An 18,864-nucleotide genomic window follows, 5' to 3' on the forward strand; every position below is an offset into this window, starting at 1 on the left:
GGCATACAGGGGGTATATGGCATATCCGGGGGGGGGGTATGGGGCATATCTGGGAGGCAATGTGGAAAGCCTGGGCTCAGATGTGCATAACTGGGGGGGGCAGGTGGGGAAATAAAAACAAGAAATACATTTTCCTCAAAGTTTTTTATTCTGCTGTTTGTTTTTAACATCCAATTATTTTAAATAAACGAAAAATGTACCTTTATTTTTTTATCGCCCAACTAATCGATTATGAAACTAATCGTTAGTTGCAGCCCTAGTTATAACAATGCAGGGTTTGTGGTCAGCTCTTACCCTGTCCAATGCAAGCATTCATAAAGCCGCGAGAAGAGATTAGAAAAGAATAAAGCTATTGTCACAACTGTAACCTTGCAATACAGAATCGGCTAAATAACAACCCAACCATTTAAAATTAAAATAATTCTATGATCTGCGTTTTCGCTGCTATGTGGAAAACATACCCAAACTTCTGAATCTTACAAAAAAAAATAGCGATGCAACCGGTAATTAAATATAATTGAGTTCCTGAGTAGTGGATCTTTACGAAATACAGACGGAGCCCGATTTATGTAGCTGGACTTTTGTAACAAAATATCGTTCGCTTTCTGTAAGGCTCCCTCAATGCTTACCTTCCGTGTCCCGATCTCCGTTCCCGCAGCTCTGCTTCTTGCCTCTTCTTTCTTTCTGTCCATCATAAGCTGCCTGATGAGGGGCGTTCTGGCGCGAGGAACGCGTTTTATTAGCGAAACAAATGTTTAAGGGAATTATTGACAGATCTTGAAAGCCTTGCGTGAATTTATTCTGCAGATTGACATAAAATGCGCATTACAGGGAATTTACCGAAGCAGGGAGGCTTGTGAGAGGTTATCAAAAAACGTAGGATCCTGTGGGCGTTTTGTGGACTTTTATGTCACAAAAATGACATTTCTGTAATTGGTGTCTGGAGTGAATAATGCCTTCTGTATTAGAGTTTATTCAATGTGTCCGTTTGTTCTGAAGTCTGAAGCTATGTAACTTAAAGAGCATTGTTATATTATACGTGTGTTTTTGGAGCAATTGTGTTATGTTTGTGCCAGCAATACTTTTTATGCTTTCATGCACGGTTTTGCCACATTCATTTAAGAAAAAAAAGTTTCTTTTTTTTTTTTACAGTCACCGTACTAAGCTATAGTTCTGTAAATTGGCTACTTAAACTCTAAATATATATTTTTTTCTTCTTCCTTAAGCCGGAGTTACCGTGAATTTTCCAGAATTCTGTATCTCATTATAATTAAATTCTTGGAATGTTAAATTTGAAATGCTTCCAAGCTCTTGTTTAAAGGGACACCCCAGTCATCATATGCACTTTAATACATGTAGCTGAGAGATCTCTTTAAAAGTCCATGGTGTCCCCCTTGAAAAAGTGCTAGGGGGTGCAGTACCCCCCATATGTATTTGACTGCACCCCAGTCATTTTTAGCCAAACATGCCCTTGCCCGTGATATTCTTACCACCAGTCAGTACCGGCACCGGCTTAATGAACGCTGCAGGATTCTATTGAGACCTGCATGTGCATGAAAGTACTCCTGTTAAAGTCCATAGGAGTGCTTTCCTGCCAATGATTGACTGGTTCAAGCAGCCAATCACTGCCAAGAATTTTCAGACGGCAGAGAAGGGCTGTTTTTTTCCCTTGTAAGGCCAATAAAAAGTCTGTCACGACATAGGACGGTACTCGTTGTTTCCATTCCTTTCTTTACAAATATTTGCATAAAATGTAGGAAGCCATGATAGGTCTAGGAATCATAAAATTATTCAAATTTTTTTTTTTTTTGAAATCATAAAAAATATATGCCAGTTTGTGTACTCCTAGGTTTATTAAACAGTTTAACGGTAAATATACCGGAAAAAAGAGCAAAATTAGCGACAAAATAGTTTGCCTAGATGAGACAGTGTTAGCAGTGTTAAAAAAAATATTTTTTTAAAAAAACTGAATCCTTACCAGAACAAATAATTTAGAAACATGCTCTCCAAATGAAATTTGCAAATGGGCCGAAAAGTATTAGGACAAAATTTTAAGTTCCTTTTTGGCCCATTCGTTTTCGGGCAACGAATTTCGTCCCCTGCCCAAAAACACTTTTCATTTGGGAGAGAAATTTGTCGTTAATTCTCGCTCACTCTCTTACACTCTCTCTCTCTCTCATGCTTTCCAAAAGATTCCCTACCTTCTGTGCCAACCACTTCCTTCTTCTCCTACCTTTTATCTTCACTTGAACTCGGGGCGAAATGACGTAGCTTGTGGTAAGGGCCTCTGCCCCCCATTGGAGGATCGGGGAGAGGACGTCACCAGACGCCCCACCATATTTCCCGGCGTTCAAGTGGGGGCGTTTTAAAAAAAGACTAGCTGAAACTGAAATTTCAAGACCTATCGGTGGAATTTTCTGGTTCTCACCAGCTTAAGCCCCATTTACTTACAAAGAAAATATTAAATTCAACAAATGCTTCATGGTCACAAAATCATATTTTTTATGGCATAATGATATATATTTATAAAATAAAAAAAAAATACACAAAACAGCATACAACAACACTGCAGTGTGACAATATCGGGGCCAAAGTAGATATCCAAGTAGACATCTCTGGCATTTCTGGGCCATGTAGAGCTTTGTTGAAGGTCAATGAGCCTCCCGAAGTTGATCAACTTGGTCTATACTGGTTTGTCAAGTGCCAATTCATAACGTCGATCAGTATAAAAAGATTAAAAGTTTAAAAAATATTTCAAATGACATTAGAATTGTGTGACAGGAATTGTGATGTCATTATGCCGTTCTTGCTTCCTCTATGACAGCTTCACGGTTGTAATTATACTAATCTTTTATAGAGATGTGAATTAATCATGTCATACGGAAATCAGGAGTCTTCAATAATATTTCTTTTTGATAATATATGATTCCAAGCACCCAATGGGACAAAGCTTTAATGCTTCTTTATTATAGACCTTCTTTAATACTCTCTGGGAATGTTTACAATCCAGAAATTCATTGATTCCCAAACAGCTCTGTCGTAAGGAAATAAGATCACTGAAAGAGTTTTATATGGTAAACAAGCCGAAAAAAAACTATATTATAAGACTTTCAACAATCATAAATAAACACAACACTTGATAAGTATTTGGTTAAACTGAGATCTCGCTCTCAGTCCTCCAAATAGTCCAGATTTTCTTTGCATTTTGTTGCTTTTCCACTCACTCTTTCTTGAGCCGTCCCACTCGTACTCTCAATCTAATCCACTCTATCTCATTATCTCCCTACCTTCTCTGCCGTCCGCTTTGCTTCCTTGTCTCCTTTTTCACAGCTTTGCTTCTTCTCTTGCCTCTTTTTCTGCCTCCTTTCTTGGTCCGCTTCTCCTTGGTAAAATACCAGCCGGGTGGGAACCCTACCAACCATCACACCTCATGCCCATCCCACCCAGTCATCACATCCATCTTTTATTTTACCTCTCTTTCACTCGCCTCCTTTGTTTTGTTGTCTTTCTTTTTTCTGTCTGTCCATCTCTTTTTTCCCACTACTGTTTTCTCTGTCCTCATCATATATTCATTTTTTTCTGTTCTCTTTCATTCTTTTTTCCCTTGCACTCTCTTTCCCTCTTTTTTCCTTTCTTTGCCTTCCTTTTTTTCCTTTCTTTCTGTTTTCTTCCTCTTCAATTTCACTCTTTTTCTTCTTTCATACCTCTTTCTTCTCCTCTTGACACATCACAACTCATTCCCTCATACCTACCATTTTATCACTACCATCACTCCTATCATACCTCACTCCTGTCACACAGCACTCCTATGACAACCAGGCATCACATCTAATGTCCATTACACCCAGCCACCACGCATCACACCTCCATTTTATTACACCCAGCCATCACACATTATGCCTCATACCCAGCTATCACACACTACACCTCACTCCCATCAAATTCAGCCATCACAACTCACACCCCATGCCCATCACACACAATCATTCCCTCTTGCCTGGAGCAAAGCTAGAAAATGCAAATGGCGGTGGGCAGACCAGAGGGAGAAGAAACAAAAAGAAAGGGCAACAGAGAGCCGACAGCTGACGGGGGAACTGTGACCTTTTGAAGCCTGTCCCCCCCTGCTGCTTATTTCACTTCACCGCCAGGAGAAGTCCTTTGGTCCTTTTATATGTTATTATGTTTTCATGTCAACGCATGATTGAAAGTTTGGTTCATGAGTATTCTTTCTGTTACGGGGCTGGATCCACTTGGTTAAGCTGTCAAAGTATGTCTTCTGCTCTGGTGTCACAGTCTGTCACATGTGTAATAAATATGTTCTGTCCTCGAATAATCAAGCTGTCTCTAGGTGGAACGCTCAGGCGCATGCACTTCCAAGCCTGTGCTTCAAAGCTGTGTCTGAACAGCAGACATATGCCGACGAGGAAGCCCAAGTAACCATGCCTAAGGAATCAAAAAGTGACATACAGAGTGTGTATCTCAAGGTTGTAAGCTTGCGAGCCGAGTCTCTCCACCTAATGCATCGGTTTGTCTCAGTCTGTCAATTCTCGTCTCGTCAGACCCCTTGAATTTATGTATTGTATTAAGCGCTGCGTAAACTGTTGGCACTATATAAATAAAAGATAATAATAATAATATATCACTCTGTATTGACATAAGCATATTTTATTTTCCATATTGCCAAAATTAGAATTAGAATTGGACTCTTCTGTATTTTACAAATCTTAACTTGAATGAAAGGAACGAAGTTAAGAAAATTAAGTGCGGGGTAAAAGTCAATTCTTATGTAGAACACGTCCCCCGCGTTAAAGAGTTAATATTCCAATAAACCAATACCACGCTCACATGGTTAAAACTATATTACTATCTTAAGCTTTTTCCCTCCATTGTATATGACACTGAAGATTCCATGTTCTATATATATATAAAATAACTCAATGTGTTGATGCTCTGTTTACTTTCTTTCAGTCGATAACGCCTGTTATGTATCTACGGTAGACATTACTGAGTGACACCGTCCGATTTGATGAAGAATCGGTGCGCGGATCACCCACGCGTACGGCAATAGAGAGCGGCCGTCGCTCTTCGGAGTCGTAATGGGAATGTGTCGGTACAGCCGCCTCTTATTGTTATTTTCAACGTATTTTGGAAGTACTTACTGCGTGAAGATGGTCCAAAAAAAAACAAAAAAACAGCAACATATCTTTAAAAAAAAAAAGACTCGTTTTGCCCGTCTAAAGCTTTTAAAAACCACTGCCGTGAAAAGGTCAGTGACTCATAATCCGTAATAAGGAGGTAGATATGTGTCACGCATCAGCGGGGTAAGAGAAGGAGTTCTGTTATCTAGATATATATTTTAAAGTTAGAATTACTACAAATAAAGGCAAATCAACTCCATTGAACCTTTATTTTTTATTTATTTATTTTTTGGAGTTTTTTAAAAGTACTTCTTTAACATTTTCTTGTTTAAAAAAAAGCAGGATTTCTGGCTCCACAGCGGCTATTTTTTACGGTTCATTAGCTCGTTATGGCCGTCGATTATCCCGAGCTGCGCAGGCTGCGTCATTAGACAACGTCACGCAAATAACGACCAAATGGAAGCTCAGTGAAACGGCGACTCGTATTAAACATCGACCCACCGTTTAGATTCCAAGGCTCAGAAAGTCACTTACGGAACATCGTGGGATGTGCGGAACTTTTTCTTTTGTGAACGTGCGGAATAAGAGGACGGATGTCTGCCCTTTATAAAGTCGTAGGTTTGTAGGCTATTTTTTTTTCAGTACCTGCTGAATGTGTTCAAATGCTTCGAGAAGGAGTTTTATAACTTTATTTTATTATTATTATTACGTGTCACGTATATTTTGTTACATTATTACCGTTTATTTAGAGCCCCAGCAGATTCTGTATTACAACAACAGAGAATACAAAATCACCAAGAGCATTAGAAAATACAATATATATATTTTGATGGTAAGATTAACATTATGTCAAGGCATACTGGTACAGAAGGAGGAGAGGATCTTGTGAGCTTACAATCTATTAGGAGGTTGAGGGGGAATGATAGAGAGAAGGAAAGAGGCTCCTTAGATGAGGATAATTAGACTGTAGCGAGGGTGATGTGTAGAGGGCAATGGCCCGGAGAGCTTGAAGGTGGAGAGGATGGGAGGACGGATGGTTTCTTACAGAATGCAGGCTGTAGGTACTTAGAGGAAGAATTGTAAGCTTCGCTGGACAGGGTGGTGTTTATATACATCTCCTGACTCATATATATATATATATATATTTATATATATATATTTATATATATATATATACAGAGAGGGGGGGGGTTACTCTTAGTGAGAAATCCTTGGAGGTTTCCAGTGGGCTGCTTAGTAACCGTCCATTCAAATATTTTTTTATTTTTATATTTTATTAGTATTATTATTAATAATATGAAAAGGCTGTAGCGGATATGGTAGGTGAGATATAAAATGTGATACTTAGCGGTGTGTTTATTTTGGAATTTTCCCCATACTAGACGAGGAAATTGCCTTTTCACCGTCGGCGCTACGTCATTGTAAGCTCTAGAGGTTGGAAAACATCATTAAACATCCATCATTAACCTGCACTACAGGCGAACACCAAATATATCTCAGCGACTTACAAGCAAAATACGTGGATTTGGACCCCCCCCCCCTAAATTTGTGAGGTGTAACTGTACTTTTTTGCAGAATCATTAGTTTGTCATCAACATGGCTTAGATGTTTGATGGTGCGTATCTCATTAACATCCATTATTAGGAAACCAAGAATCTGTCTTCCAAATATATATATATATATATATATATTTATCAATGATGACACTGAATTAATAATAATTTCAGCATTAATGTAATTTGTTGGGTTTTTTATTCTTTAATGCGAGATGTTCCTGAAATAACACGCTCAGTCGGTGGTTAAGGAGCACGGTAGGTTTCTAGCACATATATAACCGTTCTGGGAATATGCGACGTATTTCGTTTCAAGGAAATCCACTAAATTAAAGAAAAAAAGGCTATTTTTAAATGTTTTGTAAATGTAACAGTCCAATTAGCTTTAAATCAACCATGATACGTTTTTTTCAGTATATTCAGTCAATACTCTCATGAAAGGTTGGATACGTTTCTGGTTGATCCAGGGAATTCTGGAATTGTATTGGCATCATAGACTATTCATGTGCCCAAAGTGCCAATTTTGGGGGGCACCAATACAGCTGAATGTGAGGATCCTGGTAGAGTCTGATCCAGAGAATTTGACAAAAATCTCCTGCTCATAAATCCCCTAAAAGGTGGTTTTATGTCATTTTTTCTTCATTTTTAATGATATTGACATACAACGCCCTCCGCTAATATTGGCAGCTTTGGTAAATATGAACAGAGAAAGCTGGGAAAAAATGTCTTTATTGTTTAGCCTTTTGATCTTTTCTTAAAAAAATACACAAAAAAAACCTCTGCTCTCATGGATATCAAACAATTGCAAACACAACACGGGTTAAAATGTTACATATATGTGCGGGGCAATTATTATCAATACGTTAGTCTTATCCTATAATGCCTGATGAGGTTGGAGAATACATGGCAGGGGATCTGAGACTCCATACAGAATCTCTCCAGAGCCTTCAGGTTTTGAGGTTGACGCTGGTGGATTCTTCTCTTCAGTTCCCCCCCACAAGTTTTCTATGGGGTTCAAGACAAGGGACTGGGGTGGCCATGGTAGGACCTTGGTTTTGTGGTCAGCAAACCATTTTTGTGTTGATTTTGCTGTATTTTTTTGGATCATTGTCCTGCTGGAAGATCCAACCACGGCCCATTTTAAGCTTCCATGTGTTCATGTAATATCTGTTGATGTTTGGTAGAGTCCATGATGCCATGTATCCTCCAGCAGAAAAGCAGCCCCAAAACATTAAAGAGCCCCCACCATATTTAAAAGTAATACATGTGTCTTCTCCCTTAAATTATATGATGAAGGCAGAGCATCCAGGAACCCTAATCTCATTTGCTATGAAGATCAATGACCTCGTAGTTTTGTTATTTGAATTAAAAACCCCAGGACAATTTATCTTAACTGTCTATTCTTCACAGTGTTGGACGAAAAAAAATGTTCCTTTTTTTTACGGCATTTTGTCCTGATTGGAGTCAGTGATCCATTCACTATTGAAGGCACTTTAAAAAAAAAAAAAGTTTGATTTAAGCCCGAAGATTGCAAGTCATCAATGACTTCTATCCAAACATTTATTTTCTTTCATTCGGAGGAACGTGTTCTCTGCGGATGGGAGACGGATACATTGTACATAATGACTTCAGACTAATGTGACGTTTCTCTACGGGGTCCGATACAGATAAGCAGACGCTTCACTTTGTCGTTTGTTGAAGTAACGTCACTCAACTCCACAGGAGTAATGAAAAGAATACAAAGCCAAACCGCATTAGAAGCCTCTTCTGCATTCAACTGCTAATGTGACTTTGACGTTCCCTCGGCAAAGCTTAGAACAACCGGCGGCTCAACAGCAACTTTGACATTGAGACTCTTGGGTTAAAATGTATATGTTCTCCGAAAGTTTGGTTTAGAATAAAAAAAATTAGAGAACAAACATATGTATGTTTAAAAAACAAATGTTGGTAGTTACACTGGACACTGGCACCATTTATACGAGACACATCTATTTCTGTCTTAATATACCGCCTTGGCTTTATATCACGTCCCTGATTTAGTTTTGTCTTTGTTTAGGTATCAACAGCCTTTAAGTATTCCATAATCATAGCCATTCTAAAAATCCTTCTTTAGATCCCATCTTCTGTGGCTCCTTCTATACTGTAGAAACAGCTCTCTGCTAGATCTCATCATATCCAACTAATCCTACTTTGGATGTCACCTTCTCTGGCAAAACATCTTCACTTCCACTTCTCTTCCACTTTCTGTTGGCATCCCTCAAAGATCAGTCCTTATCATCTCCTCTCTCTCTCTCTAAATGTCGTCCCTTGGAAAACAAATCAACTCATTTGACTCCCATTATCTATATGCAGATGATACCCAAATTTACCTGTCTTCCCCGTATCTCTCTCCCTCTCTCATGTCCCGTATTACCAACTGCTTGTCTGGTATTTCTTCATGGATGTCACAACGCTACCTGAAACTTAACTCATTATCTTCCCTCCTTCCATCTCCACCACACTACCTGAATTATTAATCTCCATTAACAACACAACTATCTCTCTGTCAGGCCCTTCACTGGCCCTTCACTGGCATGATCAGGCGTTCCCTTCTCTTCTGGTTTCAAAATGCCTCAAACAGGCAGAGGGGTACATGTAACGGAAATGCTACTGAATCTGATAAGGGCTTCAGATAAGATAAGGGAGAAATGGACACCTGGAGCACTCTGAAAACCCCACAGACTTCTCCCTCATCACCCCAGTATTGCTTTGGTTCCTGTGCATCCTTAAACTCCATTCTCCAGATCTACCCTCCTTGCTGAGAAAGTGTCTTCTTTGGATTACCTGGTATTTGACTTCTTGCTTGCCTCTCGGATTGCCCTGTTTGCCTTGACCTCTGCTTGTTATTCTCTTGTCTGAGTGACTGCCGCCTGCCTCGACTATTTGGACTGATCACCACTACGGTTTTTGTTCAACCCTTGTTATTTGCATTGTCATCCACCCTCCTCTATCTAGGGGGTCCTGCATAACTACTACTGCAGACCCCCTTATAGATGTATCTGGCAAGAGATAGCACCCCCTGCTCTAATGCTCCTACACCACTTCTGACACTCTCCACAAACCATGCCCTATGCCTTGGTGTCAACCCTGACTCTGCCCCTTCCCTTCATCCCTCACATTGAATCCCTCGCCAGACTGAAAGAAGTGCTGCAGACATTGTTGGTTCTATATAAATAAAACATGCTATGCTGTCAGCAATCCCAATATATGGGTCATCTCTTGGGAAAACAGACAAAAGACTCTGCTGGCAAATTCATGAAATTTGGCAGCTATGCAAGTCTTGTCTAACTTATTCACCTGTTGTTTTTGTGGCCTTTATTGATACGCAGTTTAAGCTATTAACTTAAGTATGATTTATCCTTATTTTCTCACAATTTTCGCTCCTATTTGTTGAGTAAGTCTTGGATAAGTGCGATTATATCCCCCACCCGAATAAAAAGAACTTTACGCTACTTTTTAAAAGCCAGATTCTACAATTTTTTTGCTTGTTTTTCAAATAATAGTTTTTCCAGAATTCGGGGAAAACTTTTAATTTGAGCAATAAAGTATCCACTTTAGGAGAAAATTAGGGGCCGTTTTGCCCACGGAAGCTACACGTCTAAATAACAGACTCCAACGTCATCGCTTGTTATTTGGCATATTAATTCTTATCGCGAATACCATATTCTCATTGTATCGGAGGACATGGTAATGAGCATAATAAACAGAGATTTATAAAGACGTGATGTTACTCCAATAACGGCGCGGCGTAATTATTCCAGAGCGTTAGAGCGGTGTCACCGGGAAATGGAAGGAATTGATATTTTGTTATTGTGATTAAAGTGTCAATTAATTTCCACACGCATAATTTAATGACTTTAAACAATATGAAGAAATGTTACCCCGGGGCACGTTTCCGAATAACTGTTTTCTCATACATCAGATCTGTTGTTCTGGGTATTAAAAGTGGCAATTTTTTTTAAACGGGGCCAAACGTACCCCCCCCCCCCCCAAACATTATAAATGGCCAGAAGAGGGTCAGCTCTCAATGGAAGGGGGGTTACTGAGACTTTTTATACGATTGTGATACATTTACAGTTATTTATGTAACAAGCTGTTTCCTGCTGTTTCTATACAGCTCTTAGGGCTGCGATACCCTCGTACCCAGCAAACATTCAGAGCGAAAGCCGGCCCTTACATGGGTCCCAGTGGTTCCATTTTGATGGGGGAGGTAATTTGCAGCCTCAAAACATGTTGTTTCTGGATAGATTCTGGATAGAAAGCTCCTCTTTCTCTTATCTGTATTATTTGGGCCTCTCTTGTATTTCTCCAAAAATAAGGCAACGCCATGGGGACAGCATCTCCCCCGTTCTGCCCATCGGGGAAGGTAGCGTAGAAGTGCACCAGGGGCAGAAGCGTACTGTGGGGGAACCAGTGAGGCAGGAATGTCGCGGAGTCGCTTAACTTGAAGTTCAACTTGAGGCTGCTCGCAACCGGAGGGAAAGCTGCGGTTGAGGTAATGGGGTTAGGGAGTTTGCATGCATGCATATGTGGATATGTGTGTGTGAGCATGAATGTGTATGGGTAAATGTGTCGCATGGATGTGTATGTGTGAACATGAATGTGTGTAAGTGTGTGAGAGGGAGTATGTGTGTTGGCCTGAGTGTGTGTAAGTGTGTATAAAAATGTGTGCCATTGTGTATGCCAGTTAGCGGGGAGAGGGTAGAAGAGCCGATGGGGGGGGGTTCTGGACAGAGGATCTGGGAGGTCAGGTTCACAGGGGAGCGGGTGCAGAAATAGCGGAGTTAAGAGAAAGGAGACAAGGACACGGAAGCAGTCAGTGGAGACCGTAGAAGACATTGTGAGAGAGCGTTTTGAGTTTTTCCTCCATATAATGCCATCTCTGTAGCCATAATATTTAAATGGCGCCGTCTTTGTGTCCGTTGCAGTTTCCATTTACTGAATGTAGAAATCTTTAAAAGTAAAATAAATATTACATACAGCAGTACTATTCTAAATATCATATTTTATTTGACATTTTATAACACTTTACATATAGCGTGTATTTTCCAGAATTCTATTTCATGTAAACAGTCAATATTTTTATTTACACAAAATCACCATTACAATATTTAAGTAAGGGCTGGATATGGGTGTTTTAGTTGTAAAAGAAGTACTACCCATGAAGAAATAAATTCTATAATAAATCATGATTAAATGCATGCCCTCCAAAATGTTAGGAATATTTTGTCGTAACGGGAAACTTTTGTCTTATTCCTTTAGGATGTTTTGCACACTCCGCTTGCATTCAAAGGGTTAAGTAGCATAAACCCAGCTCTCCATGGGCCATTTAAAGGGAGTATCGTTGGGTTAATACGCAAGTTTGGGTTTTTAAGATCAAGGCACCATCTATAAAGCACCGTTAACATCACCGTGACCCATTGTGCACTAAATTGAAATCCACACGTTGCCGGCAGTTGAGCTGCAAGAACTCCGAGTCTGTAACGTTTAAAATTGTAGAATGAGCGGCCATTCATTCACAAAAACTTTCCCGGGTGTTAAAGGGTTTTTGTGTTTTGTTTTTTTTCTTAAACGACTTAAGTTCTAAAAAGTGCTCTTTTAATAGCCAGATCTGACTTTAAAACAAATTGTATGGCCCCCAATACAGCCGGCACAGTTAACCTGTTTAAAGGATCCCAATAGGACTTAATACATTTGGAGATTAAATTCCTAAGCAACCTTGTAACTAATGCAACGCGGGGGGGTAACTAACGCTATGCAGGGGTTAATATGCATATCCACAGTCAGATGCTGACTTATTTCAAGGAACTGGTTAATATTTGTCTTAATATTCTGAACGCTCTATTGGAGATCTGTCCTTAAACGCGATTACAGATAAGGCACCTTGTGAAACACCAAACAACTTTTTTGGAAGCCAAGCAATCAATTTGGGGGAAAAATGCCTCTCCCAGCTTTAACTAAAATTCAAAGATTTCCTGTGGAAACAACACAAAACATTCTACATATGCGATAAAGTTTTGTTAATTTACAGGGGACCTCATTAAAACGGAGAACGTGGAGTTTTTATTACGTTACACAGTCATATAATAAAAGTATAACAAAACTTAAATAAGGTTTTTTATTTGTTTTGCAGAGGAGCGGCCAGCATATAATTTGCTGTTTCTTTCATGAATTTAAATTTCTACAGTCAGTCCAGTCTCTTCACCATGTACGGACCTTCTAATTCGTAACCAATTTTCCGGTAATAATTCCTGGTGCCAACACCTAAACAATGAAAATAAAAATTAGAAAACGGGAATTTCCAAAATCTGCCCCAACCCCCCCCCCCCCCCCCAAATCTTAATAGAAAAAGAAAGTATTTTTCTATTTAAAACTCTATTATAACATGGAAATCCAAGACCCGCTTAAAAACCACTGGAAATAAAAGGAAGAGAGAAGAAAATGGAACGGTGTGCTTGGAAACAAACCTAATTCTGCCAATCTATATGTTAAAAACATTATTTATTTATTTTTAAAATGCGGGGCCATGCAGGGCCAATGATTTCTTCTCCGGGGACGATCCGGCATGTACTCCGCGCCTTGCACAACCTAAAGGTAAACTGTGTGAAGCCAAGAGAAAGTATGTCAGCCCTGCTGAGGAAACCCACACGGTACTAATGAGAGCGCTGGCAAAGCGACACAGCGCAGACGTCCCAAACGCACCTGTTTTCAGTGCTGGATTTTAAACACTGAAACTTTAAACAAAAAGAAGAAAAAAAAAACGAAAACAAATTACTATTTTTATGCTTTTGTTCCTGCACAACCACATTGTCCCCCTTTAACTACTTTAAAATGATTATTTATAGGCTGAGGAGTGGTTACTACACAGTGCTCCACACCCAAAGGGTTAATACATGCAAGTAAAATAATGGATGTTATAAAATAGCTGTATTTTTTATTTTATTTTTTGTTATGCTGGGGGCAGGGGGTTATATTCTTTAATTGGCCGAGCTCTAGTAAACCACCCAGAGAGGTTGGTCAATAAATGGAGCAGCCTCCCAGCAGAAGTGGTAGAGGGTAATACAGTGAGGGGATTAAACATGCACGGATAGACATACGGCTCCTGAATCTAAGACGAGACCAACGACTGATTAGAGAAACGGGCAGACTGGATGAGGCCGATCTGCCGGCAGATTCAATGTTTCCAATTCACTAACAGTTGGGTTCTGACCAAACACGGCGGGCTTCTGCTACGTCACTCCCCACTTCTGAGTCTTGGCAGAAATGTAAGATATAGCTACGTCAGACAGGGACATTACAGCAAAAATAGATTTTCCAGCCATAGAGAAGAGCTGTTAATAACGGGGAGCCCGTCTGATAAACGTGTCGGACGGGAAAAGTAAGAACCCCCCACCCCCTCTCCAGTACACCGTACAGCTCTGGCGTCACGCAGGTATAAAAACAGAGTTACAACCGGACCGGTAACGACTTCTACGTGTTTGTAGCCCAAAATAAATGAACTGTTAAAAAAAAATAATAATACTGAGGCCATGGTACAGCGATATGATCAGAGCAAAACACCCCCCTTCTTATCCAATTCTGACAGTTGATGGGCGGACGCCGGTACTTCGATTTCGCCGGGAAGGTAAGAGAACAATCGCTGCAAACATAGCGGTCCTCTGTTCCACTTGGCGGTTACGTCCCTCTTACTTTGTGAACTTTGAAGGCGAGTAAATGACGGTCGCGATTCTGACAGTCGGTGGCCAACGAGGAGCGTCTATGAAATCGCTTAACTAAATGCAGACATCACTCACAAGTGAGGAAAAGCCCAAGATAAGCATGACGGGACTGATATATACGTCGCTATACATTTGTCAAGATGGTCTGGATCTTTAGGCGACTGCTGCATTGTACATCAAACATTTCACTCTTTGTATTTAAAGAATAAAAAATCCCCCCCCCCCCCCGGGAATAAATACAAAGAACATCGAGTGATACATAAGTTACAGTGTTTTTTTACCATCTTAAAAGAAAAATATATACAAAATTTAACTCTAATCACGTAGATTTAATATTGAGAATCGTCACCGTATAAAGAATTAGTCATAGACTTAATATCAGTAGAGAATAATTTATTATTAATATAAACTGAATTTCCTAATTAAAATATTATAGGAAATATTGTCTTTTTTTTCTACTTATTTAACTGAAGACCTAAAAACAACACCCGTGTACTTTTTATGTCTCCTAAAGAGAAAAAGAAGAAAAAAAAATCCAGATAGGCTGATCCCCTACTGTTTCCAGACGTCAGTGACGGAGAATGTCTAGCGGCAACGCATGAAGAGCGCAACCAAATCACCGGGACAAGCGAACGTTCGTATGCGATACTGAAATACAAGCAACAAACGAGCAAACAAACAATGTGTATATTCAGTGATTATGACTTTGGTCTTCCCTTCATAGTAAAGAACATCTCTATATCTCATATTTCATATTCTTTTATATTACATCCATCCACACATACACAGACTTATATATATCTATAGATTGATAGAAGTGAACCACTTGGAATTACCAATGTGATCTACATCTGTCACAGGTATAGAGAAACACAACGTGCTTAACCCCTTCAATCCTCTATAGGCGTACCGGGACGTCCAAAAAACGCCTATTAAGAAACCCCTATGACGTCCCGGTACGTCCAGCCCTTCGTGCAGCGTCAGGGACACATCCCTGCCGCTGCACGGGAGATCAGGCTGTCATTTGAACAGCCTGGACTCCCCACTGACGGCATCGCCGGCTTTCTGCTGCCCGATCTCCTGTAACAGCTTCCGGCATGAAAGCCGATAAGCTGTTACATTGCAAACTGACCTGCCCTCCGATGAGGCACAGAGACGCTGCGATCTCTATGCAGGTCCTCACAGAACACAGTGTGATCGTGCAGGGGGTTTGCGGGGAGGGGAGTGAAAAACCATGTCTCTCACTCCCCTCCCGTCCTGAAACAGAAAAAGCAGAAAAAAAAATAAAAATGTTAATTCATTTAAAAAATATTAAAAAAAATCATTAAAATACTAAAAAAAAAATTATAATGTGAGCTGTGATGTCATTGTGACATCACTGGCATTGTTCCGGAGGTTCCTAGGAGGACCTCTAACCACTTCTGTGCAAAAAATAAATAATATAAAAAAATACAAAAAAATAAATGTAAAAATAAATTTTTTTTAAAAAAAACCTTACTTCCCATTGCCCTAGCATAACATCTAGCCAGTATAACCCTCCTGCCCCCATTCACAAACCCCCCAAACCCGTTAAGCCATAGGCATAAAAATTATACCAAAATTTTACACCTTATAGTATGCTCCCTGGTGCTGGAAAAGTCTGGGAAATCTATATAAATTAGGTATTTCTGAATCAGGACACCTGAATTGATAAACTTGGAGGGGATTTTCCATCACTTTACCTAATTTTGTGAGGATTCAGAGGGAAAATGTAAACAAAAATTAGGTTTTTTTTCTAATCTTTGCCTAGTTTTTACTAAATTTCTCATTCTAAATTTTCAGCTAATCATCCAACTATGGTATCAAACGAAAGCTCTATCTCTCCTTGAAAAAACAATATATAGTTTACATGGGTACACTACTCACAGGGAACAGAGAATCATCGCTGAACCCCAAAAAATGGCAAATTGCTCCGGGCTTAAAAACTATATAACATACAGTATAGAAGAAAGAAACCGTGATACTCTGAGAACAGAAATAGGAAGTCTTTACAGCTGCGCATGCATAGGTGTCTCGCAGAGATGGGAAAGTGGAGACAAACACACAGGCTGGGTTCCAGAGTCACCCTGGCCTAGAACCTCAACAAAAGAGCCCCAAACAGCAAGTCCGAATCATGTTGGAGCTGTGTTCACATAAGCTTTCGATACTCCCCGACCACGTCTACAGAAGGGGGCCTTAAAAACCAATCCTCTGAACCTCTGGTCCAGCTTTAGTTGGTTCCCACCAGATATACATAAAAACAACAATGTTATCCCATTCTATTAATGAGCAATTAACCATTCAAAGCCCAAATCAGAAACGTACATTTACAGTTAAACATTTTGGGTTAACATTTTTTGTGTCCAATACAAAAACAATCTCTCAATCTCTCTCTCTGTCAAGTGCGTGTAAACATAATACATACATTTTATATATACATATATTTTATATATACCTTTTTATTTTTTAAGATGCAGAGGGTGGTAGAACCGCGGGTCCGATTCATCCATCAACCCAACTCTTTGCAACAATACAAGCCAAATTCTAACAGCCTCCAATCCACAGAACGTGGAAATTAAAACGCTGTTTCTTAAGATTGATCAAGTGAAATAATTGAGCACCCTTTATTCCCGATCCATGCACACAAGAGGCCCGTTAGTGGCTGTATTAAAAGCCAGAATGTTTTTAGCATTAAGGTGTCAAGGTGTTGCCCTCAACAAACAGGAAGAATTCAGTAATCATTTTTACATAAATTAACACAAATTGAAAGGGAGATTAAATCAACGGCAAAAACGGCACTTTTTCCCTATTGTTCGGATTTCATTTCCTCCGCTCGGCGTTTGATTTAATTATTTTTTTTTATAACTGTATCAGAACACAAGCAGCTAATGGGGCTTTTAATCTGTTAAAGCACCCGGCGCCTACGCCACGCCGGAGAGGTTAGCGCAAGGCCTTTTGTTAGACGCTGTTGTATCCGTTGTTTGTGTCAACAGCGTTAAGGGTTTAATTAAAAAAAAAAGTGTTACAAATGTAACTTTAAAAAGCAGTTTTATGACAGATCTGTGACACGGAGGACAAGCAGGATAACAGCAATACATAGACAGCGCAGGGTTACCCGGTGATACGAGATAGCAGCGCCGGGGCAGCCAGGCTAGGGGAGAAGTAGCTGGTTTCTAACAAAATACAAAAATAATTAAAATAATAAAAAGACATTTTTTTAAGAAAAAAGAAAGAAATGACTAAATAATTCTCCTTCATACAGCATCCATTTAATTCCGCTGAACTATATTATATAAATATTGTTTATGGTAAGGACCCCAAGTGCTTTTAGAGGACCAGACCAGTGAGATGTCTTCAAAGTCTTTAACTATTGAATGATGCATTATACAGGGCAAGCTCAGCCCTTCATGCTGGAAAAATTAGCCAGGGTTGGCTCATTATTATGCATTGTGAATTTGGATTTTAAACATAACTCTCAGGCCAACTCTCGCTTTAGTGAATAATTTCCCCTGTGTTTCTGGGGGGGGGGGGTCAATGGAGAAAATACTCTTGTAAACTTGGCCAATTTTTTTTTTTTTGTAATAGTTTGTCATTTTAAGCTGGAGTCCCACCTGGCGGCCTAGGGGCGGTGGATGGGGTCGCTATTAATATGTTCTTTTAAGTTTGCTACATAACGGGCTTAAAAAATCAGTTAATTATATTAAACTAAAATGTAAACCGGATGTGTATTGACAGATACGTGTTCGATAATCATAGAACATGGGATTACGTATACAAAGCTATATTATATTATATCTTCCTAATCAACGGCGGCTTATATTTCAATTTAAAAAAAAAAACACAAAAAAAAAAATACGCAATTTATGACCCCATAATTCCCCGATCAATTTTCCTGTCCTGAAATGTAAAAATGACATTAATTATGTTGCCATCCCATTCATATTGTTTAATAGCTGCCGTCAGTCTCCAGATGGTGTGAAGACGTCTCGCTAATCTCCGAGACACGAGCTAATAATATTCTACTAATGGAGGAACAGCCGCTCCCATGCCATGTTGGTGTCAGCGATGGGATCCTAAGTAAGGGATCTGAACGCTAATTCACTTAACATTAAAGAAGAAATTGTCAAGATAGCATCTTAAATACAAAAATGCTGAGTTTGAGCCGCATGGGACGCTAGAGGTTCTGATTCTAGGGTTTGCCCCCTTTATGGCTCAGTAAAAAGATTCTTAATGAAAACATCACCAAAGATTTGCGATATGGCGAGAATTCCCCAGGGTTCTATTTGGTAAAAGGTCTTTCATTCTAGCCGCAGCTCGTCTAGTAACAGACCGGCGCCTTCTTTAAGTTTCCGAGAAAATCTGTTTGGTGTCAAGTAGTTTGGGGCAGAAGGTGAAGCC

The sequence above is a fragment of the Sceloporus occidentalis genome, unplaced genomic scaffold (genome assembly GCF_023333645.1).
Source record: "Sceloporus occidentalis isolate IW3139 unplaced genomic scaffold, rSceOcc1.0.p SCAF_111, whole genome shotgun sequence".
In the NCBI taxonomy this organism is placed as follows: Eukaryota; Metazoa; Chordata; class Lepidosauria; order Squamata; family Phrynosomatidae; genus Sceloporus; species Sceloporus occidentalis.